Source organism: Labrus mixtus, chromosome 22, assembly GCF_963584025.1.
Source record: "Labrus mixtus chromosome 22, fLabMix1.1, whole genome shotgun sequence".
NCBI classification, from domain to species: Eukaryota; Metazoa; Chordata; class Actinopteri; order Labriformes; family Labridae; genus Labrus; species Labrus mixtus.
This window is the reverse complement of record NC_083633.1, coordinates 1,943,532-1,965,251: the sequence shown is the minus strand read 5'-3', so window position 1 is coordinate 1,965,251 and position 21,720 is coordinate 1,943,532. Positions and strand designations below refer to the sequence as shown.

Sequence of the window (21,720 nt, the reverse complement as noted above, 5' to 3'; positions counted from 1 at the left end):
CAAGGACAATGACAAGACAGACCTAAAAAACTGGAGACCTATCACTCTTTTAAACTTTGATTGTAAACTTTTTAGTAAACTTTTAGCATCTCGCATGACTGTGTTTTTAGAGGGGCTGATTCACCCGGATCAAACCTGTGCCATCCCGGGGAGGAAGATCACGGACAGCCTCCTACTGATCCGAGACACCATCTGTTTTGCGAGAGACAGAAACATTAGGCTAGTAGTCTTAAATTTAGACTTTGAGAAAGCTTTTGATCGGGTCTCGCACCAGTACCTTTTCCAGGTACTGCAAAAAATGGGGTTCCCTGAGAGGTTTATAGGTTGGGTGGGACTGCTGTACCGGGAAATCACCAGCAAATTCATTGTTAATGGGCATCTGACAAAAGCAGTCAATATTAACTGCGGCGTCCGTCAGGGTTGTCCGTTATCTGCCCTCCTCTATATCACATGCATTGAACCATTGGCACAGGTCTTGAGAAGGGACCAACGAATCAATGGGGTGGTAGTACCGGGGAGTGGGGGAATGACCAGCAAATGTGTTTTATATATGGATGACATCAACATTTTATGCACTGACCTCTTATCCGTAAACAGGACACTGGACTTGACTGACTGGTTTGGACTGGCCTCTGGGTCAAAACTAAACAGAGAGAAGACCCAAGCCCAATTTTACGGACCATGGACAGTGACTGAAAATACGGGACTCCCCCTAACTGTGACCCAGACTGACTTAAAAATACTTGGGGTCAAATTTAATAAGGAGGGTGGAGGGGAAACAAATTGGCAGGACAAGATAGGGAAAGTAAAACAACGACTGGGGTACTGGAGACTGAGGAAAATGACAATGGAAGGAAAGGTTTTAATCATCAAAGCTGTGATTTTACCTTTGCTTTTACTGCTCACTTCTGTTTTTTTCCCCCCCAGAAATGTGATTTTAAACCTGGAACGAGCCATCTTTTACTTCCTGTGGGAGTCAAAGTGGGAGCGCCTGAGGAGGGACACAATGAAAAAGACCAAAGAGAAAGGAGGAAAAGGAGTGCCGGACTTGTTTTTAATTCTGGGAGCAAGATACACCACAATCGGACTCGCAGCTGCCACAGCCCCATCCAGAAACCCAAAGACAGCAGCAATGACCCGGTTCTGGATGGGGTCATATCTCAGGAAACTGAAACTTCTAAAAACTGATCTTAAAGTTCCAGTGTCCTTTTATCTGCCACAATCGTATCATTTTGTTCAGAAGTTTTTAAAACATTTTAACCTTGAAAAACAGGAGCTTCATATTTTAACTAACATACGATCTGTAATCTCTGTTGTGCAGGAGCGAGAACCAGTGAGCCCAGTGCGCGGGCTTGCACTCGGCGAGCCCTCCACAGTTTGGCAAAATGTGAACCATCCTGTTCTTCCAAACAGACTCCGGGACCTGTCATGGATGGTGGCTCATGAGATCCTCCCAGTCAGGTCCGTGATGCACTCCCGGGGCATGTTGACGTCGCCAACCTGCCCCCGACCTGGTTGTGGCACGCCGGAGTCGGTGAGGCACCTGCTCTGGGAGTGCAGCGCTGCTGTAGAACAGTGGGCACTGGCCGGCTCCTTGCAATTCCCGTGCTTACCAGCAAGGGAGGTCCTCACAGCACAGCTGGTATTGTATGGAGTGAGCCAAAGTCAACAAACACCAAAGGACTTTGCAGAACAATGGCTCACTCTAGCCGCCATCAAAGACGCCACATGGACCTCCAGGAACTTGCTGGTAAGAAAACACAAGCAGATCCCCCCCGTGGCCGTGATCCGGATGGCAGCAGCGACGATCAGTATGGCCGTCGCTGCAGGCGGCGGGCCTAGGACACAGCCACAAAGAAGAATCGCCTCTGTGCCCATTCGGATGAAGGAGCCGGAGCCATACGGGAAAAGTTCAAAGCAGCAGCGGCCTGACTCTCCGGGAGAGGCAGGTGGGAAGGAGCAGCAGGGTGAGGATCCCCCCTGAGCACCAAGACAGGATCCCGAGAGACCACACCTGTTTGGGATAACAGGATGAGTTAATCTTAATGGGGGCTCACTGCACTCCTGCACAACAGTGGACTTTTAAAAAAAAAAAAAAAAGGTTCTTAACCAATGCTCTCCTTTTAATTGTTTTAAATGAAGACACTGCTTTTACACCAAAAGAACATTTTGTGATGTATTCCACATAGCATCAATGTTTGTTTTTTTGTAAAGTAAAAGATGGATGTGCACCCTGTAAAATTGTTAAAGAATGAACAACAAGGAAAACAAATGTGTGATGTGAAATGTGATGAAACATAAAGTGAAATAAGTGTCAATAAAACTTTTCAAAAAAAAAAAAAAATCTGTTCTTATCAGTTTAATATCTGATACGTCCCCTACCCGGGGACCATATATTAAATTGATTTTTGGACTTGGGAGATGGAACAGGGGCTTGCTCCGTCCACTCCACGCATCGACCCGGTATTGCAGTACCTCCGGGAACGGTGCACCCTCCTCTCTTCAGTGTTTAAAATAATCCTTTCTTTCCGCTGCGTTTAAGAGAAATGTGTGTGTGAGTCTGGCCTGGCTTTGTCACTGCGTTGACATGCTGCCGGGACTCAAGCTTTTTGAAATGAACTGGAATTTTAGTCAGGTTGGGGGTTATTTGTGTGCCAGTTCCCCCATTTGCCACTCTGTGTATGCTATTGCTGTAGTAGCACACAGACACACAATAACATATCAACAGTTATTGTTGCAAAGTGTTTCTGGCCTAGCTGCTGCTTCGACTGTTCTTTTGTTGGCGGTAAAAAAACACACACACACACACACACACTGGCGGTAGCTATCGGTCGGCTTTGATGTGGAAGTGTGGCACTTCCTGTTAGAATGGTGAGCCTTATTTCTCCACTTGAATGTAGAAAGACAAGCCCTACCGGGCCTCAACACAAAACTTTCTTCTGTGTTGAGGACAAGTAGAAGGGACACCCAGTGCAGAAAACTCTGATTTCGGTGGTTTGCATGTTGTTGGGACCGTCAGTGAGGGCGATGGTCCTGTGAAGGACTCCTTTTGCCCTGAGCCGTACAACTCATACTTACCTGGCAGGGGAGATACCATGATCAAGAAGGTGGTTCACCCATGGCGAGGCCTGGCCATTGCACTCCGGTGGGGCTGACCTATGCGAATTCCCCAAATGTGGGAATCTCGACTGCATAATTTGTGGTAGTGGGGGACTGCGTTCGCGCTCTCCCCTGATGGATTGTCAAAAGTAATAAGGGGGAAACAGATAGGGACACGCTGCCTTCCAACCTGGCTGTAGCGACAGACAGACGACAAGAATTTCAAAGGTGGCTTAAAGCTATGCACAGCCAGTTTCTTTGCTAGTGCTAGATCACAATATCGCTCGTCAATCAACTTTGTTTCAGATTCAGCAGCCCTTGCTCTGATCAATGTGAAATCCCAGTCACGGCACATCTGCCTTACAGAACGGCTGTGGGCCAATAAAAGGCCCCAATCTTCTCCTGTCTTTTGGTTCACTTCAGTCTGCTGCAGATAAATCTGGTGGTTGAGGGTTTGAAGTCATTTTTCAGAGCTTGACGTAAGGCATGTGTCTTAAAGGTGCTTCGATCAAAGGGTTTGCTCTTCCGTTTTACCGATCGTCACTGAAAAGCAACGCTCGCTTACCGGGGCCATGGGCGAGGAGGACTGTATGGGGAATGTGATGCCGGCCTTAGACTGTCAGGGGCATCGCTTCTCGGCCTTTTGGCTAAGATCAAGTGTAGTATCTGTTCTTATCAGTTTAATATCTGATACGTCCCCTACCCGGGGACCATATATTAAATTGATTTTTGGACTTGGGAGATGGAACAGGGGCTTGCTCCGTCCACTCCACGCATCGACCCGGTATTGCAGTACCTCCGGGAACGGTGCACCCTCCTCTCTTCAGTGTTTAAAATAATCCTTTCTTTCCGCTGCGTTTAAGAGAAATGTGTGTGTGAGTCTGGCCTGGCTTTGTCACTGCGTTGACATGCTGCCGGGACTCAAGCTTTTTGAAATGAACTGGAATTTTAGTCAGGTTGGGGGTTATTTGTGTGCCAGTTCCCCCATTTGCCACTCTGTGTATGCTATTGCTGTAGTAGCACACAGACACACAATAACATATCAACAGTTATTGTTGCAAAGTGTTTCTGGCCTAGCTGCTGCTTCGACTGTTCTTTTGTTGGCGGTAAAAAAACACACACACACACACTGGCGGTAGCTATCGGTCGGCTTTGATGTGGAAGTGTGGCACTTCCTGTTAGAATGGTGAGCCTTATTTCTCCACTTGAATGTAGAAAGACAAGCCCTACCGGGCCTCAACACAAAACTTTCCTCTGTGTTGAGGACAAGTAGAAGGGACACCCAGTGCAGAAAACTCTGATTTCGGTGGTTTGCATGTTGTTGGGACCGTCAGTGAGGGCGATGGTCCTGTGAAGGACTCCTTTTGCCCTGAGCCGTACAAGTCATACTTACCTGGCAGGGGAGATACCATGATCAAGAAGGTGGTTCACCCATGGCGAGGCCTGGCCATTGCACTCCGGCGGGGCTGACCTATGCGAATTCCCCAAATGTGGGAATCTCGACTGCATAATTTGTGGTAGTGGGGGACTGCGTTCGCGCTCTCCCCTGATGGATTGTCAAAAGTAATAAGGGGGAAACAGATAGGGAGACGCTGCCTTCCAACCTGGCTGTAGCGACAGACAGACGACAAGAATTTCAAAGGTGGCTTAAAGCTATGCACAGCCAGTTTCTTTGCTAGTGCTAGATCACAATATCGCTCGTCAATCAAATTTGTTTCAGATTCAGCAGCCCTTGCTCTGATCAATGTGAAATCCCAGTCACGGCACATCTGCCTTACAGAACGGCTGTGGGCCAATAAAAGGCCCCAATCTTCTCCTGTCTTCTGGTTCACTTCAGTCTGCTGCAGATAAATCTGGTGGTTGAGGGTTTGAAGTCATTTTTCAGAGCTTGACGTAAGGCATGTGTCTTAAAGGTGCTTCGATCAAAGGGTTTGCTCTTCCGTTTTTAGCGATCGTCACTGAAAAGCAACGCTCGCTTGCCGGGGCCATGGGCGAGGAGGACTGTATGGGGAATGTGATGCCGGCCTTAGCCTATCAGGGGCATCGCTTCTCGGCCTTTTGGCTAAGATCAAGTGTAGTATCTGTTCTTATCAGTTTAATATCTGATACGTCCCCTACCCGGGGACCATATATTAAATTGATTTTTGGACTTGGGAGATGGAACAGGGGCTTGCTCCGTCCACTCCACGCATCGACCCGGTATTGCAGTACCTCCGGGAACGGTGCACCCTCCTCTCTTCAGTGTTTAAAATAATCCTTTCTTTCCGCTGCGTTTAAGAGAAATGTGTGTGTGAGTCTGGCCTGGCTTTGTCACTGCGTTGACATGCTGCCGGGACTCAAGCTTTTTGAAATGAACTGGAATTTTAGTCAGGTTGGGGGTTATTTGTGTGCCAGTTCCCCCATTTGCCACTCTGTGTATGCTATTGCTGTAGTAGCACACAGACACACAATAACATATCAACAGTTATTGTTGCAAAGTGTTTCTGGCCTAGCTGCTGCTTCGACTGTTCTTTTGTTGGCGGTAAAAAAACACACACACACACACACACACACACTGGCGGTAGCTATCGGTCGGCTTTGATGTGGAAGTGTGGCACTTCCTGTTAGAATGGTGAGCCTTATTTCTCCACTTGAATGTAGAAAGACAAGCCCTACCGGGCCTCAACACAAAACTTTCCTCTGTGTTGAGGACAAGTAGAAGGGACACCCAGTGCAGAAAACTCTGATTTCGGTGGTTTGCATGTTGTTGGGACCGTCAGTGAGGGCGATGGTCCTGTGAAGGACTCCTTTTGCCCTGAGCTGTACAACTCATACTTACCTGGCAGGGGAGATACCATGATCAAGAAGGTGGTTCACCCATGGCGAGGCCTGGCCATTGCACTCCGGCGGGGCTGACCTATGCGAATTCCCCAAATGTGGGAATCTCGACTGCATAATTTGTGGTAGTGGGGGACTGCGTTCGCGCTCTCCCCTGATGGATTGTCAAAAGTAATAAGGGGGAAACAGATAGGGACACGCTGCCTTCCAACCTGGCTGTAGCGACAGACAGACGACAAGAATTTCAAAGGTGGCTTAAAGCTATGCACAGCCAGTTTCTTTGCTAGTGCTAGATCACAATATCGCTCGTCAATCAACTTTGTTTCAGATTCAGCAGCCCTTGCTCTGATCAATGTGAAATCCCAGTCACGGCACATCTGCCTTACAGAACGGCTGTGGGCCAATAAAAGGCCCCAATCTTCTCCTGTCTTTTGGTTCACTTCAGTCTGCTGCAGATAAATCTGGTGGTTGAGGGTTTGAAGTCATTTTTCAGAGCTTGACGTAAGGCATGTGTCTTAAAGGTGCTTCGATCAAAGGGTTTGCTCTTCCGTTTTACCGATCGTCACTGAAAAGCAACGCTCGCTTACCGGGGCCATGGGCGAGGAGGACTGTATGGGGAATGTGATGCCGGCCTTAGACTGTCAGGGGCATCGCTTCTCGGCCTTTTGGCTAAGATCAAGTGTAGTATCTGTTCTTATCAGTTTAATATCTGATACGTCCCCTACCCGGGGACCATATATTAAATTGATTTTTGGATTTGGGAGATGGAACAGGGGCTTGCTCCGTCCACTCCACGCATCGACCCGGTATTGCAGTACCTCCGGGAACGGTGCACCCTCCTCTCTTCAGTGTTTAAAATAATACTTTCTTTCCGCTGCGTTTAAGAGAAATGTGTGTGTGAGTCTGGTCTGGCTTTGTCACTGCGTTGACATGCTGCCGGGACTCAAGCTTTTTGAAATGAACTGGAATTTTAGTCAGGTTGGGGGTTATTTGTGTGCCAGTTCCCCCATTTGCCACTCTGTGTATGCTATTGCTGTAGTAGCACACAGACACACAATAACATATCCACAGTTATTGTTGCAAAGTGTTTCTGGCCTAGCTGCTGCTTCGACTGTTCTTTTGTTGGCGGTAAAAAAACACACACACACACACACACACTGGCGGTAGCTATCGGTCGGCTTTGATGTGGAAGTGTGGCACTTCCTGTTAGAATGGTGAGCCTTATTTCTCCACTTGAATGTAGAGAGACAAGCCCTACCGGGCCTCAACACAAAACTTTCCTCTGTGTGGAGGACAAGTAGAAGGGACACCCAGTGCAGAAAACTCTGATTTTGGTGGTTTGCATGTTGTTGGGACCGTCAGTGAGGGCGATGGTCCTGTGAAGGACTCCTTTTGCCCTGAGCCGTACAACTCATACTTACCTGGCAGGGGAGATACCATGATCAAGAAGGTGGTTCACCCATGGCGAGGCCTGGCCATTGCACTCCGGCGGGGCTGACCTATGCGAATTCCCCAAATGTGGGAATCTCAACTGCATAATTTGTGGTAGTGGGGGACTGCGTTCGCGCTCTCCCCTGATGGATTGTCAAAAGTAATAAGGGGGAAACAGATAGGGACACGCTGCCTTCCAACCTGGCTGTAGCGACAGACAGACGACAAGAATTTCAAAGGTGGCTTAAAGCTATGCACAGCCAGTTTCTTTGCTAGTGCTAGATCACAATATCGTTCGTCAATCAACTTTGTTTCAGATTCAGCAGCCCTTGCTCTGATCAATGTGAAATCCCAGTCACGGCACATCTGCCTTACAGAACGGCTGTGGGCCAATAAAAGGCCCCAATCTTCTCCTGTCTTTTGGTTCACTTCAGTCTGCTGCAGATAAATCTGGTGGTTGAGGGTTTGAAGTCATTTTTCAGAGCTTGACGTAAGGCATGTGTCTTAAAGGTGCTTCGATCAAAGGGTTTGCTCTTCCGTTTTACCGATCGTCACTGAAAAGCAACGCTCGCTTGCCGGGGCCATGGGCGAGGAGGACTGTATGGGGAATGTGATGCCGGCCTTAGCCTATCAGGGGCATCGCTTCTCGGCCTTTTGGCTAAGATCAAGTGTAGTATCTGTTCTTATCAGTTTGATATCTGATACGTCCCCTACCCGGGGACCATATATTAAATTGATTTTTGGACTTGGGAGATGGAACAGGGGCTTGCTCCGTCCACTCCACGCATCGACCCGGTATTGCAGTACCTCCGGGAACGGTGCACCCTCCTCTCTTCAGTGTTTAAAATAATCCTTTCTTTCCGCTGCGTTTAAGAGAAATGTGTGTGTGAGTCTGGCCTGGCTTTGTCACTGCGTTGACATGCTGCCGGGACTCAAGCTTTTTGAAATGAACTGGAATTTTAGTCAGGTTGGGGGTTATTTGTGTGCCAGTTCCCCCATTTGCCACTCTGTGTATGCTATTGCTGTAGTAGCACACAGACACACAATAACATATCAACAGTTATTGTTGCAAAGTGTTTCTGGCCTAGCTGCTGCTTCGACTGTTCTTTTGTTGGCGGTAAAAAAACACACACACACTGGCGGTAGCTATCGGTCGGCTTTGATGTGGAAGTGTGGCACTTCCTGTTAGAATGGTGAGCCTTATTTCTCCACTTGAATGTAGAAAGACAAGCCCTACCGGGCCTCAACACAAAACTTTCCTCTGTGTTGAGGACAAGTAGAAGGGACACCCAGTGCAGAAAACTCTGATTTCGGTGGTTTGCATGTTGTTGGGACCGTCAGTGAGGGCGATGGTCCTGTGAAGGACTCCTTTTGCCCTGAGCCGTACAACTCATACTTACCTGGCAGGGGAGATACCATGATCAAGAAGGTGGTTCACCCATGGCGAGGCCTGGCCATTGCACTCCGGCGGGGCTGACCTATGCGAATTCCCCAAATGTGGGAATCTCGACTGCATAATTTGTGGTAGTGGGGGACTGCGTTCGCGCTCTCCCCTGATGGATTGTCAAAAGTAATAAGGGGGAAACAGATAGGGAGACGCTGCCTTCCAACCTGGCTGTAGCGACAGACAGACGACAAGAATTTCAAAGGTGGCTTAAAGCTATGCACAGCCAGTTTCTTTGCTAGTGCTAGATCACAATATCGCTCGTCAATCAACTTTGTTTCAGATTCAGCAGCCCTTGCTCTGATCAATGTGAAATCCCAGTCACGGCACATCTGCCTTACAGAACGGCTGTGGGCCAATAAAAGGCCCCAATCTTCTCCTGTCTTTTGGTTCACTTCAGTCTGCTGCAGATAAATCTGGTGGTTGAGGGTTTGAAGTCATTTTTCAGAGCTTGACGTAAGGCATGTGTCTTAAAGGTGCTTCGATCAAAGGGTTTGCTCTTCCGTTTTTAGCGATCGTCACTGAAAAGCAACGCTCGCTTGCCGGGGCCATGGGCGAGGAGGACTGTATGGGGAATGTGATGCCGGCCTTAGCCTATCAGGGGCATCGCTTCTCGGCCTTTTGGCTAAGATCAAGTGTAGTATCTGTTCTTATCAGTTTAATATCTGATACGTCCCCTACCCGGGGACCATATATTAAATTGATTTTTGGACTTGGGAGATGGAACAGGGGCTTGCTCCGTCCACTCCACGCATCGACCCGGTATTGCAGTACCTCCGGGAACGGTGCACCCTCCTCTCTTCAGTGTTTAAAATAATCCTTTCTTTCCGCTGCGTTTAAGAGAAATGTGTGTGTGAGTCTGGCCTGTCTTTGTCACTGCGTTGACATGCTGCCGGGACTCAAGCTTTTTGAAATGAACTGGAATTTTTGTCAGGTTGGGGGTTATTTGTGTGCCAGTTCCCCCATTTGCCACTCTGTGTATGCTATTGCTGTAGTAGCACACAGACACACAATAACATATCAACAGTTATTGTTGCAAAGTGTTTCTGGCCTAGCTGCTGCTTCGACTGTTCTTTTGTTGGCGGTAAAAAAACACACACACACACACACACACACACACACACACACACACACACTGGCGGTAGCTATCGGTCGGCTTTGATGTGGAAGTGTGGCACTTCCTGTTAGAATGGTGAGCCTTATTTCTCCACTTGAATGTAGAGAGACAAGCCCTACCGGGCCTCAACACAAAACTTTCCTCTGTGTGGAGGACAAGTAGAAGGGACACCCAGTGCAGAAAACTCTGATTTTGGTGGTTTGCATGTTGTTGGGACCGTCAGTGAGGGCGATGGTCCTGTGAAGGACTCCTTTTGCCCTGAGCCGTACAACTCATACTTACCTGGCAGGGGAGATACCATGATCAAGAAGGTGGTTCACCCATGGCGAGGCCTGGCCATTGCACTCCGGCGGGGCTGACCTATGCGAATTCCCCAAATGTGGGAATCTCAACTGCATAATTTGTGGTAGTGGGGGACTGCGTTTGCGCTCTCCCCTGATGGATTGTCAAAAGTAATAAGGGGGAAACAGATAGGGACACGCTGCCTTCCAACCTGGCTGTAGCGACAGACAGACGACAAGAATTTCAAAGGTGGCTTAAAGCTATGCACAGCCAGTTTCTTTGCTAGTGCTAGATCACAATATCGTTCGTCAATCAACTTTGTTTCAGATTCAGCAGCCCTTGCTCTGATCAATGTGAAATCCCAGTCACGGCACATCTGCCTTACAGAACGGCTGTGGGCCAATAAAAGGCCCCAATCTTCTCCTGTCTTTTGGTTCACTTCAGTCTGCTGCAGATAAATCTGGTGGTTGAGGGTTTGAAGTCATTTTTCAGAGCTTGACGTAAGGCATGTGTCTTAAAGGTGCTTCGATCAAAGGGTTTGCTCTTCCGTTTTACCGATCGTCACTGAAAAGCAACGCTCGCTTGCCGGGGCCATGGGCGAGGAGGACTGTATGGGGAATGTGATGCCGGCCTTAGCCTATCAGGGGCATCGCTTCTCGGCCTTTTGGCTAAGATCAAGTGTAGTATCTGTTCTTATCAGTTTGATATCTGATACGTCCCCTACCCGGGGACCATATATTAAATTGATTTTTGGACTTGGGAGATGGAACAGGGGCTTGCTCCGTCCACTCCACGCATCGACCCGGTATTGCAGTACCTCCGGGAACGGTGCACCCTCCTCTCTTCAGTGTTTAAAATAATCCTTTCTTTCCGCTGCGTTTAAGAGAAATGTGTGTGTGAGTCTGGCCTGGCTTTGTCACTGCGTTGACATGCTGCCGGGACTCAAGCTTTTTGAAATGAACTGGAATTTTAGTCAGGTTGGGGGTTATTTGTGTGCCAGTTCCCCCATTTGCCACTCTGTGTATGCTATTGCTGTAGTAGCACACAGACACACAATAACATATCAACAGTTATTGTTGCAAAGTGTTTCTGGCCTAGCTGCTGCTTCGACTGTTCTTTTGTTGGCGGTAAAAAAACACACACACACACACACTGGCGGTAGCTATCGGTCGGCTTTGATGTGGAAGTGTGGCACTTCCTGTTAGAATGGTGAGCCTTATTTCTCCACTTGAATGTAGAAAGACAAGCCCTACCGGGCCTCAACACAAAACTTTCCTCTGTGTTGAGGACAAGTAGAAGGGACACCCAGTGCAGAAAACTCTGATTTCGGTGGTTTGCATGTTGTTGGGACCGTCAGTGAGGGCGATGGTCCTGTGAAGGACTCCTTTTGCCCTGAGCCGTACAACTCATACTTACCTGGCAGGGGAGATACCATGATCAAGAAGGTGGTTCACCCATGGCGAGGCCTGGCCATTGCACTCCGGCGGGGCTGACCTATGCGAATTTCCCAAATGTGGGAATCTCGACTGCATAATTTGTGGTAGTGGGGGACTGCGTTCGCGCTCTCCCCTGATGGATTGTCAAAAGTAATAAGGGGGAAACAGATAGGGAGACGCTGCCTTCCAACCTGGCTGTAGCGACAGACAGACGACAAGAATTTCAAAGGTGGCTTAAAGCTATGCACAGCCAGTTTCTTTGCTAGTGCTAGATCACAATATCGCTCGTCAATCAAATTTGTTTCAGATTCAGCAGCCCTTGCTCTGATCAATGTGAAATCCCAGTCACGGCACATCTGCCTTACAGAACGGCTGTGGGCCAATAAAAGGCCCCAATCTTCTCCTGTCTTTTGGTTCACTTCAGTCTGCTGCAGATAAATCTGGTGGTTGAGGGTTTGAAGTCATTTTTCAGAGCTTGACGTAAGGCATGTGTCTTAAAGGTGCTTCGATCAAAGGGTTTGCTCTTCCGTTTTACCGATCGTCACTGAAAAGCAACGCTCGCTTGCCGGGGCCATGGGCGAGGAGGACTGTATGGGGAATGTGATGCCGGCCTTAGCCTATCAGGGGCATCGCTTCTCGGCCTTTTGGCTAAGATCAAGTGTAGTATCTGTTCTTATCAGTTTGATATCTGATACGTCCCCTACCCGGGGACCATATATTAAATTGATTTTTGGACTTGGGAGATGGAACAGGGGCTTGCTCCGTCCACTCCACGCATCGACCCGGTATTGCAGTACCTCCGGGAACGGTGCACCCTCCTCTCTTCAGTGTTTAAAATAATCCTTTCTTTCCGCTGCGTTTAAGAGAAATGTGTGTGTGAGTCTGGCCTGGCTTTGTCACTGCGTTGACATGCTGCTGGGACTCAAGCTTTTTGAAATGAACTGGAATTTTAGTCAGGTTGGGGGTTATTTGTGTGCCAGTTCCCCCATTTGCTACTCTGTGTATGCTATTGCTGTAGTAGCACACAGACACACAATAACATATCAACAGTTATTGTTGCAAAGTGTTTCTGGCCTAGCTGCTGCTTCGACTGTTCTTTTGTTGGCGGTAAAAAAACACACACACACACACACTGGCGGTAGCTATCGGTCGGCTTTGATGTGGAAGTGTGGCACTTCCTGTTAGAATGGTGAGCCTTATTTCTCCACTTGAATGTAGAAAGACAAGCCCTACCGGGCCTCAACACAAAACTTTCCTCTGTGTTGAGGACAAGTAGAAGGGACACCCAGTGCAGAAAACTCTGATTTCGGTGGTTTGCATGTTGTTGGGACCGTCAGTGAGGGCGATGGTCCTGTGAAGGACTCCTTTTGCCCTGAGCCGTACAACTCATACTTACCTGGCAGGGGAGATACCATGATCAAGAAGGTGGTTCACCCATGGCGAGGCCTGGCCATTGCACTCCGGCGGGGCTGACCTATGCGAATTCCCCAAATGTGGGAATCTCGACTGCATAATTTGTGGTAGTGGGGGACTGCGTTCGCGCTCTCCCCTGATGGATTGTCAAAAGTAATAAGGGGGAAACAGATAGGGAGACGCTGCCTTCCAACCTGGCTGTAGCGACAGACAGACGACAAGAATTTCAAAGGTGGCTTAAAGCTATGCACAGCCAGTTTCTTTGCTAGTGCTAGATCACAATATCGCTCGTCAATCAAATTTGTTTCAGATTCAGCAGCCCTTGCTCTGATCAATGTGAAATCCCAGTCACGGCACATCTGCCTTACAGAACGGCTGTGGGCCAATAAAAGGCCCCAATCTTCTCCTGTCTTTTGGTTCACTTCAGTCTGCTGCAGATAAATCTGGTGGTTGAGGGTTTGAAGTCATTTTTCAGAGCTTGACGTAAGGCATGTGTCTTAAAGGTGCTTCGATCAAAGGGTTTGCTCTTCCGTTTTACCGATCGTCACTGAAAAGCAACGCTCGCTTGCCGGGGCCATGGGCGAGGAGGACTGTATGGGGAATGTGATGCCGGCCTTAGCCTATCAGGGGCATCGCTTCTCGGCCTTTTGGCTAAGATCAAGTGTAGTATCTGTTCTTATCAGTTTGATATCTGATACGTCCCCTACCCGGGGACCATATATTAAATTGATTTTTGGACTTGGGAGATAGAACAGGGGCTTGCTCCGTCCACTCCACGCATCGACCCGGTATTGCAGTACCTCCGGGAACGGTGCACCCTCCTCTCTTCAGTGTTTAAAATAATCCTTTCTTTCCGCTGCGTTTAAGAGAAATGTGTGTGTGAGTCTGGCCTGGCTTTGTCACTGCGTTGACATGCTGCCGGGACTCAAGCTTTTTGAAATGAACTGGAATTTTAGTCAGGTTGGGGGTTATTTGTGTGCCAGTTCCCCCATTTGCCACTCTGTGTATGCTATTGCTGTAGTAGCACACAGACACACAATAACATATCAACAGTTATTGTTGCAAAGTGTTTCTGGCCTAGCTGCTGCTTCGACTGTTCTTTTGTTGGCGGTAAAAAAACACACACACACTGGCGGTAGCTATCGGTCGGCTTTGATGTGGAAGTGTGGCACTTCCTGTTAGAATGGTGAGCCTTATTTCTCCACTTGAATGTAGAAAGACAAGCCCTACCGGGCCTCAACACAAAACTTTCCTCTGTGTTGAGGACAAGTAGAAGGGACACCCAGTGCAGAAAACTCTGATTTCGGTGGTTTGCATGTTGTTGGGACCGTCAGTGAGGGCGATGGTCCTGTGAAGGACTCCTTTTGCCCTGAGCCGTACAACTCATACTTACCTGGCAGGGGAGATACCATGATCAAGAAGGTGGTTCACCCATGGCGAGGCCTGGCCATTGCACTCCGGCGGGGCTGACCTATGCGAATTCCCCAAATGTGGGAATCTCGACTGCATAATTTGTGGTAGTGGGGGACTGCGTTCGCGCTCTCCCCTGATGGATTGTCAAAAGTAATAAGGGGGAAACAGATAGGGAGACGCTGCCTTCCAACCTGGCTTTAGCGACAGACAGACGACAAGAATTTCAAAGGTGGCTTAAAGCTATGCACAGCCAGTTTCTTTGCTAGTGCTAGATCACAATATCGCTCGTCAATCAACTTTGTTTCAGATTCAGCAGCCCTTGCTCTGATCAATGTGAAATCCCAGTCACGGCACATCTGCCTTACAGAACGGCTGTGGGCCAATAAAAGGCCCCAATCTTCTCCTGTCTTTTGGTTCACTTCAGTCTGCTGCAGATAAATCTGGTGGTTGAGGGTTTGAAGTCATTTTTCAGAGCTTGACGTAAGGCATGTGTCTTAAAGGTGCTTCGATCAAAGGGTTTGCTCTTCCGTTTTTAGCGATCGTCACTGAAAAGCAACGCTCGCTTGCCGGGGCCATGGGCGAGGAGGACTGTATGGGGAATGTGATGCCGGCCTTAGCCTATCAGGGGCATCGCTTCTCGGCCTTTTGGCTAAGATCAAGTGTAGTATCTGTTCTTATCAGTTTGATATCTGATACGTCCCCTACCCGGGGACCATATATTAAATTGATTTTTGGACTTGGGAGATGGAACAGGGGCTTGCTCCGTCCACTCCACGCATCGACCCGGTATTGCAGTACCTCCGGGAACGGTGCACCCTCCTCTCTTCAGTGTTTAAAATAATCCTTTCTTTCCGCTGCGTTTAAGAGAAATGTGTGTGTGAGTCTGGCCTGGCTTTGTCACTGCGTTGACATGCTGCCGGGACTCAAGCTTTTTGAAATGAACTGGAATTTTAGTCAGGTTGGGGGTTATTTGTGTGCCAGTTCCCCCATTTGCCACTCTGTGTATGCTATTGCTGTAGTAGCACACAGACACACAATAACATATCAACAGTTATTGTTGCAAAGTGTTTCTGGCCTAGCTGCTGCTTCGACTGTTCTTTTGTTGGCGGTAAAAAAACACACACACACTGGCGGTAGCTATCGGTCGGCTTTGATGTGGAAGTGTGGCACTTCCTGTTAGAATGGTGAGCCTTATTTCTCCACTTGAATGTAGAAAGACAAGCCCTACCGGGCCTCAACACAAAACTTTCCTCTGTGTTGAGGACAAGTAGAAGGGACACCCAGTGCAGAAAACTCTGATTTCGGTGGTTTGCATGTTGTTGGGACCGTCAGTGAGGGCGATGGTCCTGTGAAGGACTCCTTTTGCCCTGAGCCGTACAACTCATACTTACCTGGCAGGGGAGATACCATGATCAAGAAGGTGGTTCACCCATGGCGAGGCCTGGCCATTGCACTCCGGCGGGGCTGACCTATGCGAATTCCCCAAATGTGGGAATCTCGACTGCATAATTTGTGGTAGTGGGGGACTGCGTTCGCGCTCTCCCCTGATGGATTGTCAAAAGTAATAAGGGGGAAACAGATAGGGAGACGCTGCCTTCCAACCTGGCTGTAGCGACAGACAGACGACAAGAATTTCAAAGGTGGCTTAAAGCTATGCACAGCCAGTTTCTTTGCTAGTGCTAGATCACAATATCGCTCGTCAATCAACTTTGTTTCAGATTCAGCAGCCCTTGCTCTGATCAATGTGAAATCCCAGTCACGGCACATCTGCCTTACAGAACGGCTGTGGGCCAATAAAAGGCCCCAATCTTCTCCTGTCTTTTGGTTCACTTCAGTCTGCTGCAGATAAATCTGGTGGTTGAGGGTTTGAAGTCATTTTTCAGAGCTTGACGTAAGGCATGTGTCTTAAAGGTGCTTCGATCAAAGGGTTTGCTCTTCCGTTTTTAGCGATCGTCACTGAAAAGCAACGCTCGCTTGCCGGGGCCATGGGCGAGGAGGACTGTATGGGGAATGTGATGCCGGCCTTAGCCTATCAGGGGCATCGCTTCTCGGCCTTTTGGCTAAGATCAAGTGTAGTATCTGTTCTTATCAGTTTAATATCTGATACGTCCCCTACCCGGGGACCATATATTAAATTGATTTTTGGACTTGGGAGATGGAACAGGGGCTTGCTCCGTCCACTCCACGCATCGACCCGGTATTGCAGTACCTCCGGGAACGGTGCACCCTCCTCTCTTCAGTGTTTAAAATAATCCTTTCTTTCCGCTGCGTTTAAGAGAAATGTGTGTGTGAGTCTGGCCTGGCTTTGTCACTGCGTTGACATGCTGCCGGGACTCAAGCTTTTTGAAATGAACTGGAATTTTAGTCAGGTTGGGGGTTATTTGTGTGCCAGTTCCCCCATTTGCCACTCTGTGTATGCTATTGCTGTAGTAGCACACAGACACACAATAACATATCAACAGTTATTGTTGCAAAGTGTTTCTGGCCTAGCTGCTGCTTCGACTGTTCTTTTGTTGGCGGTAAAAAAACACACACACACACACACACACACACACACACACACACACTGGCGGTAGCTATCGGTCGGCTTTGATGTGGAAGTGTGGCACTTCCTGTTAGAATGGTGAGCCTTATTTCTCCACTTGAATGTAGAGAGACAAGCCCTACCGGGCCTCAACACAAAACTTTCCTCTGTGTGGAGGACAAGTAAAAGGGACACCCAGTGCAGAAAACTCTGATTTTGGTGGTTTGCATGTTGTTGGGACCGTCAGTGAGGGCGATGGTCCTGTGAAGGACTCCTTTTGCCCTGAGCCGTACAACTCATACTTACCTGGCAGGGGAGATACCATGATCAAGAAGGTGGTTCACCCATGGCGAGGCCTGGCCATTGCACTCCGGCGGGGCTGACCTATGCGAATTCCCCAAATGTGGGAATCTCGACTGCATAATTTGTGGTAGTGGGGGACTGCGTTCGCGCTCTCCCCTGATGGATTGTCAAAAGTAATAAGGGGGAAACAGATAGGGAGACGCTGCCTTCCAACCTGGCTGTAGCGACAGACAGACGACAAGAATTTCAAAGGTGGCTTAAAGCTATGCACAGCCAGTTTCTTTGCTAGTGCTAGATCACAATATCGCTCGTCAATCAACTTTGTTTCAGATTCAGCAGCCCTTGCTCTGATCAATGTGAAATCCCAGTCACGGCACATCTGCCTTACAGAACGGCTGTGGGCCAATAAAAGGCCCCAATCTTCTCCTGTCTTTTGGTTCACTTCAGTCTGCTGCAGATAAATCTGGTGGTTGAGGGTTTGAAGTCATTTTTCAGAGCTTGACGTAAGGCATGTGTCTTAAAGGTGCTTCGATCAAAGGGTTTGCTCTTCCGTTTTTAGCGATCGTCACTGAAAAGCAACGCTCGCTTGCCGGGGCCATGGGCGAGGAGGACTGTATGGGGAATGTGATGCCGGCCTTAGCCTATCAGGGGCATCGCTTCTCGGCCTTTTGGCTAAGATCAAGTGTAGTATCTGTTCTTATCAGTTTAATATCTGATACGTCCCCTACCCGGGGACCATATATTAAATTGATTTTTGGACTTGGGAGATGGAACAGGGGCTTGCTCCGTCCACTCCACGCATCGACCCGGTATTGCAGTACCTCCGGGAACGGTGCACCCTCCTCTCTTCAGTGTTTAAAATAATCCTTTCTTTCCGCTGCGTTTAAGAGAAATGTGTGTGTGAGTCTGGCCTGGCTTTGTCACTGCGTTGACATGCTGCCGGGACTCAAGCTTTTTGAAATGAACTGGAATTTTAGTCAGGTTGGGGGTTATTTGTGTGCCAGTTCCCCCATTTGCCACTCTGTGTATGCTATTGCTGTAGTAGCACACAGACACACAATAACATATCAACAGTTATTGTTGCAAAGTGTTTCTGGCCTAGCTGCTGCTTCGACTGTTCTTTTGTTGGCGGTAAAAAAACACACACACACACACACTGGCGGTAGCTATCGGTCGGCTTTGATGTGGAAGTGTGGCACTTCCTGTTAGAATGGTGAGCCTTATTTCTCCACTTGAATGTAGAAAGACAAGCCCTACCGGGCCTCAACACAAAACTTTCCTCTGTGTTGAGGACAAGTAGAAGGGACACCCAGTGCAGAAAACTCTGATTTCGGTGGTTTGCATGTTGTTGGGACCGTCAGTGAGGGCGATGGTCCTGTGAAGGACTCCTTTTGCCCTGAGCCGTACAACTCATACTTACCTGGCAGGGGAGATACCATGATCAAGAAGGTGGTTCACCCATGGCGAGGCCTGGCCATTGCACTCCGGCGGGGCTGACCTATGCGAATTCCCCAAATGTGGGAATCTCGACTGCATAATTTGTGGTAGTGGGGGACTGCGTTCGCGCTCTCCCCTGATGGATTGTCAAAAGTAATAAGGGGGAAACAGATAGGGAGACGCTGCCTTCCAACCTGGCTGTAGCGACAGACAGACGACAAGAATTTCAAAGGTGGCTTAAAGCTATGCACAGCCAGTTTCTTTGCTAGTGCTAGATCACAATATCGCTCGTCAATCAAATTTGTTTCAGATTCAGCAGCCCTTGCTCTGATCAATGTGAAATCCCAGTCACGGCACATCTGCCTTACAGAACGGCTGTGGGCCAATAAAAGGCCCCAATCTTCTCCTGTCTTTTGGTTCACTTCAGTCTGCTGCAGATAAATCTGGTGGTTGAGGGTTTGAAGTCATTTTTCAGAGCTTGACGTAAGGCATGTGTCTTAAAGGTGCTTCGATCAAAGGGTTTGCTCTTCCGTTTTACCGATCGTCACTGAAAAGCAACGCTCGCTTGCCGGGGCCATGGGCGAGGAGGACTGTATGGGGAATGTGATGCCGGCCTTAGCCTATCAGGGGCATCGCTTCTCGGCCTTTTGGCTAAGATCAAGTGTAGTATCTGTTCTTATCAGTTTGATATCTGATACGTCCCCTACCCGGGGACCATATATTAAATTGATTTTTGGACTTGGGAGATAGAACAGGGGCTTGCTCCGTCCACTCCACGCATCGACCCGGTATTGCAGTACCTCCGGGAACGGTGCACCCTCCTCTCTTCAGTGTTTAAAATAATCCTTTCTTTCCGCTGCGTTTAAGAGAAATGTGTGTGTGAGTCTGGCCTGGCTTTGTCACTGCGTTGACATGCTGCCGGGACTCAAGCTTTTTGAAATGAACTGGAATTTTAGTCAGGTTGGGGGTTATTTGTGTGCCAGTTCCCCCATTTGCCACTCTGTGTATGCTATTGCTGTAGTAGCACACAGACACACAATAACATATCAACAGTTATTGTTGCAAAGTGTTTCTGGCCTAGCTGCTGCTTCGACTGTTCTTTTGTTGGCGGTAAAAAAACACACACACACTGGCGGTAGCTATCGGTCGGCTTTGATGTGGAAGTGTGGCACTTCCTGTTAGAATGGTGAGCCTTATTTCTCCACTTGAATGTAGAAAGACAAGCCCTACCGGGCCTCAACACAAAACTTTCCTCTGTGTTGAGGACAAGTAGAAGGGACACCCAGTGCAGAAAACTCTGATTTCGGTGGTTTGCATGTTGTTGGGACCGTCAGTGAGGGCGATGGTCCTGTGAAGGACTCCTTTTGCCCTGAGCCGTACAACTCATACTTACCTGGCAGGGGAGATACCATGATCAAGAAGGTGGTTCACCCATGGCGAGGCCTGGCCATTGCACTCCGGCGGGGCTGACCTATGCGAATTCCCCAAATGTGGGAATCTCGACTGCATAATTTGTGGTAGTGGGGGACTGCGTTCGCGCTCTCCCCTGATGGATTGTCAAAAGTAATAAGGGGGAAACAGATAGGGAGACGCTGCCTTCCAACCTGGCTTTAGCGACAGACAGACGACAAGAATTTCAAAGGTGGCTTAAAGCTATGCACAGCCAGTTTCTTTGCTAGTGCTAGATCACAATATCGCTCGTCAATCAACTTTGTTTCAGATTCAGCAGCCCTTGCTCTGATCAATGTGAAATCCCAGTCACGGCACATCTGCCTTACAGAACGGCTGTGGGCCAATAAAAGGCCCCAATCTTCTCCTGTCTTTTGGTTCACTTCAGTCTGCTGCAGATAAATCTGGTGGTTGAGGGTTTGAAGTCATTTTTCAGAGCTTGACGTAAGGCATGTGTCTTAAAGGTGCTTCGATCAAAGGGTTTGCTCTTCCGTTTTTAGCGATCGTCACTGAAAAGCAACGCTCGCTTGCCGGGGCCATGGGCGAGGAGGACTGTATGGGGAATGTGATGCCGGCCTTAGCCTATCAGGGGCATCGCTTCTCGGCCTTTTGGCTAAGATCAAGTGTAGTATCTGTTCTTATCAGTTTAATATCTGATACGTCCCCTACCCGGGGACCATATATTAAATTGATTTTTGGACTTGGGAGATGGAACAGGGGCTTGCTCCGTCCACTCCACGCATCGACCCGGTATTGCAGTACCTCCGGGAACGGTGCACCCTCCTCTCCTCAGTGTTTAAAATAATCCTTTCTTTCCGCTGCGTTTAAGAGAAATGTGTGTGTGAGTCTGGCCTGGCTTTGTCACTGCGTTGACATGCTGCCGGGACTCAAGCTTTTTGAAATGAACTGGAATTTTAGTCAGGTTGGGGGTTATTTGTGTGCCAGTTCCCCCATTTGCCACTCTGTGTATGCTATTGCTGTAGTAGCACACAGACACACAATAACATATCAACAGTTATTGTTGCAAAGTGTTTCTGGCCTAGCTGCTGCTTCGACTGTTCTTTTGTTGGCGGTAAAAAAACACACACACACTGGCGGTAGCTATCGGTCGGCTTTGATGTGGAAGTGTGGCACTTCCTGTTAGAATGGTGAGCCTTATTTCTCCACTTGAATGTAGAAAGACAAGCCCTACCGGGCCTCAACACAAAACTTTCCTCTGTGTTGAGGACAAGTAGAAGGGACACCCAGTGCAGAAAACTCTGATTTCGGTGGTTTGCATGTTGTTGGGACCGTCAGTGAGGGCGATGGTCCTGTGAAGGACTCCTTTTGCCCTGAGCCGTACAACTCATACTTACCTGGCAGGGGAGATACCATGATCAAGAAGGTGGTTCACCCATGGCGAGGCCTGGCCATTGCACTCCGGCGGGGCTGACCTATGCGAATTCCCCAAATGTGGGAATCTCGACTGCATAATTTGTGGTAGTGGGGGACTGCGTTCGCGCTCTCCCCTGATGGATTGTCAAAAGTAATAAGGGGGAAACAGATAGGGAGACGC

General features: G+C 48.6%; 27 non-coding genes and 1 pseudogene across 27 annotated transcripts; all 28 read left to right on the top strand.

Annotated features, from left to right (window-relative positions):
• The first annotated feature begins 2,319 nt into the window (after positions 1-2,319).
• On the top strand, positions 2,320-2,497 carry LOC132956946 (U2 spliceosomal RNA; annotated as a pseudogene).
• A 573-nt stretch (positions 2,498-3,070) lies between these two features.
• LOC132957163 (U1 spliceosomal RNA) lies at positions 3,071-3,234 on the top strand. Its single transcript, XR_009666380.1, has one exon. It is a non-coding gene; the product is annotated as a U1 spliceosomal RNA (small nuclear RNA).
• Positions 3,235-3,726: 492 nt separating this feature from the next.
• LOC132957483 (U2 spliceosomal RNA) lies at positions 3,727-3,917 on the top strand. Its single transcript, XR_009666687.1, has one exon. It is a non-coding gene; the product is annotated as a U2 spliceosomal RNA (small nuclear RNA).
• Positions 3,918-4,484: 567 nt separating this feature from the next.
• On the top strand, positions 4,485-4,648 carry LOC132957143 (U1 spliceosomal RNA). The gene has a single exon (XR_009666360.1). It is a non-coding gene; the product is annotated as a U1 spliceosomal RNA (small nuclear RNA).
• Positions 4,649-5,141: 493 nt separating this feature from the next.
• Positions 5,142-5,332, top strand: LOC132957482 (U2 spliceosomal RNA). Its single transcript, XR_009666686.1, has one exon. It is a non-coding gene; the product is annotated as a U2 spliceosomal RNA (small nuclear RNA).
• Positions 5,333-5,909: 577 nt separating this feature from the next.
• Positions 5,910-6,073, top strand: LOC132957142 (U1 spliceosomal RNA). Its single transcript, XR_009666359.1, has one exon. It is a non-coding gene; the product is annotated as a U1 spliceosomal RNA (small nuclear RNA).
• Positions 6,074-6,565: 492 nt separating this feature from the next.
• On the top strand, positions 6,566-6,756 carry LOC132957309 (U2 spliceosomal RNA). The gene has a single exon (XR_009666517.1). It is a non-coding gene; the product is annotated as a U2 spliceosomal RNA (small nuclear RNA).
• Positions 6,757-7,329: 573 nt separating this feature from the next.
• Positions 7,330-7,493, top strand: LOC132957232 (U1 spliceosomal RNA). The gene has a single exon (XR_009666445.1). It is a non-coding gene; the product is annotated as a U1 spliceosomal RNA (small nuclear RNA).
• A 492-nt stretch (positions 7,494-7,985) lies between these two features.
• Positions 7,986-8,176, top strand: LOC132956890 (U2 spliceosomal RNA). Its single transcript, XR_009666143.1, has one exon. It is a non-coding gene; the product is annotated as a U2 spliceosomal RNA (small nuclear RNA).
• A 563-nt stretch (positions 8,177-8,739) lies between these two features.
• On the top strand, positions 8,740-8,903 carry LOC132957141 (U1 spliceosomal RNA). Its single transcript, XR_009666358.1, has one exon. It is a non-coding gene; the product is annotated as a U1 spliceosomal RNA (small nuclear RNA).
• Positions 8,904-9,396: 493 nt separating this feature from the next.
• On the top strand, positions 9,397-9,587 carry LOC132957481 (U2 spliceosomal RNA). Its single transcript, XR_009666685.1, has one exon. It is a non-coding gene; the product is annotated as a U2 spliceosomal RNA (small nuclear RNA).
• Positions 9,588-10,182: 595 nt separating this feature from the next.
• LOC132957246 (U1 spliceosomal RNA) lies at positions 10,183-10,346 on the top strand. Its single transcript, XR_009666458.1, has one exon. It is a non-coding gene; the product is annotated as a U1 spliceosomal RNA (small nuclear RNA).
• A 492-nt stretch (positions 10,347-10,838) lies between these two features.
• On the top strand, positions 10,839-11,029 carry LOC132956889 (U2 spliceosomal RNA). Its single transcript, XR_009666142.1, has one exon. It is a non-coding gene; the product is annotated as a U2 spliceosomal RNA (small nuclear RNA).
• A 569-nt stretch (positions 11,030-11,598) lies between these two features.
• On the top strand, positions 11,599-11,762 carry LOC132957160 (U1 spliceosomal RNA). The gene has a single exon (XR_009666377.1). It is a non-coding gene; the product is annotated as a U1 spliceosomal RNA (small nuclear RNA).
• A 492-nt stretch (positions 11,763-12,254) lies between these two features.
• Positions 12,255-12,445, top strand: LOC132956888 (U2 spliceosomal RNA). The gene has a single exon (XR_009666141.1). It is a non-coding gene; the product is annotated as a U2 spliceosomal RNA (small nuclear RNA).
• Positions 12,446-13,014: 569 nt separating this feature from the next.
• Positions 13,015-13,178, top strand: LOC132957138 (U1 spliceosomal RNA). Its single transcript, XR_009666356.1, has one exon. It is a non-coding gene; the product is annotated as a U1 spliceosomal RNA (small nuclear RNA).
• Positions 13,179-13,670: 492 nt separating this feature from the next.
• Positions 13,671-13,861, top strand: LOC132956924 (U2 spliceosomal RNA). The gene has a single exon (XR_009666177.1). It is a non-coding gene; the product is annotated as a U2 spliceosomal RNA (small nuclear RNA).
• Positions 13,862-14,424: 563 nt separating this feature from the next.
• On the top strand, positions 14,425-14,588 carry LOC132957137 (U1 spliceosomal RNA). The gene has a single exon (XR_009666355.1). It is a non-coding gene; the product is annotated as a U1 spliceosomal RNA (small nuclear RNA).
• A 493-nt stretch (positions 14,589-15,081) lies between these two features.
• LOC132956887 (U2 spliceosomal RNA) lies at positions 15,082-15,272 on the top strand. Its single transcript, XR_009666140.1, has one exon. It is a non-coding gene; the product is annotated as a U2 spliceosomal RNA (small nuclear RNA).
• Positions 15,273-15,835: 563 nt separating this feature from the next.
• Positions 15,836-15,999, top strand: LOC132957136 (U1 spliceosomal RNA). The gene has a single exon (XR_009666354.1). It is a non-coding gene; the product is annotated as a U1 spliceosomal RNA (small nuclear RNA).
• Positions 16,000-16,492: 493 nt separating this feature from the next.
• LOC132957480 (U2 spliceosomal RNA) lies at positions 16,493-16,683 on the top strand. Its single transcript, XR_009666684.1, has one exon. It is a non-coding gene; the product is annotated as a U2 spliceosomal RNA (small nuclear RNA).
• Positions 16,684-17,274: 591 nt separating this feature from the next.
• Positions 17,275-17,438, top strand: LOC132957135 (U1 spliceosomal RNA). The gene has a single exon (XR_009666353.1). It is a non-coding gene; the product is annotated as a U1 spliceosomal RNA (small nuclear RNA).
• Positions 17,439-17,931: 493 nt separating this feature from the next.
• On the top strand, positions 17,932-18,122 carry LOC132957479 (U2 spliceosomal RNA). The gene has a single exon (XR_009666683.1). It is a non-coding gene; the product is annotated as a U2 spliceosomal RNA (small nuclear RNA).
• A 569-nt stretch (positions 18,123-18,691) lies between these two features.
• LOC132957134 (U1 spliceosomal RNA) lies at positions 18,692-18,855 on the top strand. The gene has a single exon (XR_009666352.1). It is a non-coding gene; the product is annotated as a U1 spliceosomal RNA (small nuclear RNA).
• A 492-nt stretch (positions 18,856-19,347) lies between these two features.
• On the top strand, positions 19,348-19,538 carry LOC132956923 (U2 spliceosomal RNA). Its single transcript, XR_009666176.1, has one exon. It is a non-coding gene; the product is annotated as a U2 spliceosomal RNA (small nuclear RNA).
• Positions 19,539-20,101: 563 nt separating this feature from the next.
• On the top strand, positions 20,102-20,265 carry LOC132957133 (U1 spliceosomal RNA). Its single transcript, XR_009666351.1, has one exon. It is a non-coding gene; the product is annotated as a U1 spliceosomal RNA (small nuclear RNA).
• A 493-nt stretch (positions 20,266-20,758) lies between these two features.
• Positions 20,759-20,949, top strand: LOC132957478 (U2 spliceosomal RNA). The gene has a single exon (XR_009666682.1). It is a non-coding gene; the product is annotated as a U2 spliceosomal RNA (small nuclear RNA).
• Positions 20,950-21,512: 563 nt separating this feature from the next.
• LOC132957132 (U1 spliceosomal RNA) lies at positions 21,513-21,676 on the top strand. Its single transcript, XR_009666350.1, has one exon. It is a non-coding gene; the product is annotated as a U1 spliceosomal RNA (small nuclear RNA).
• The last annotated feature ends 44 nt before the right edge of the window (positions 21,677-21,720 follow it).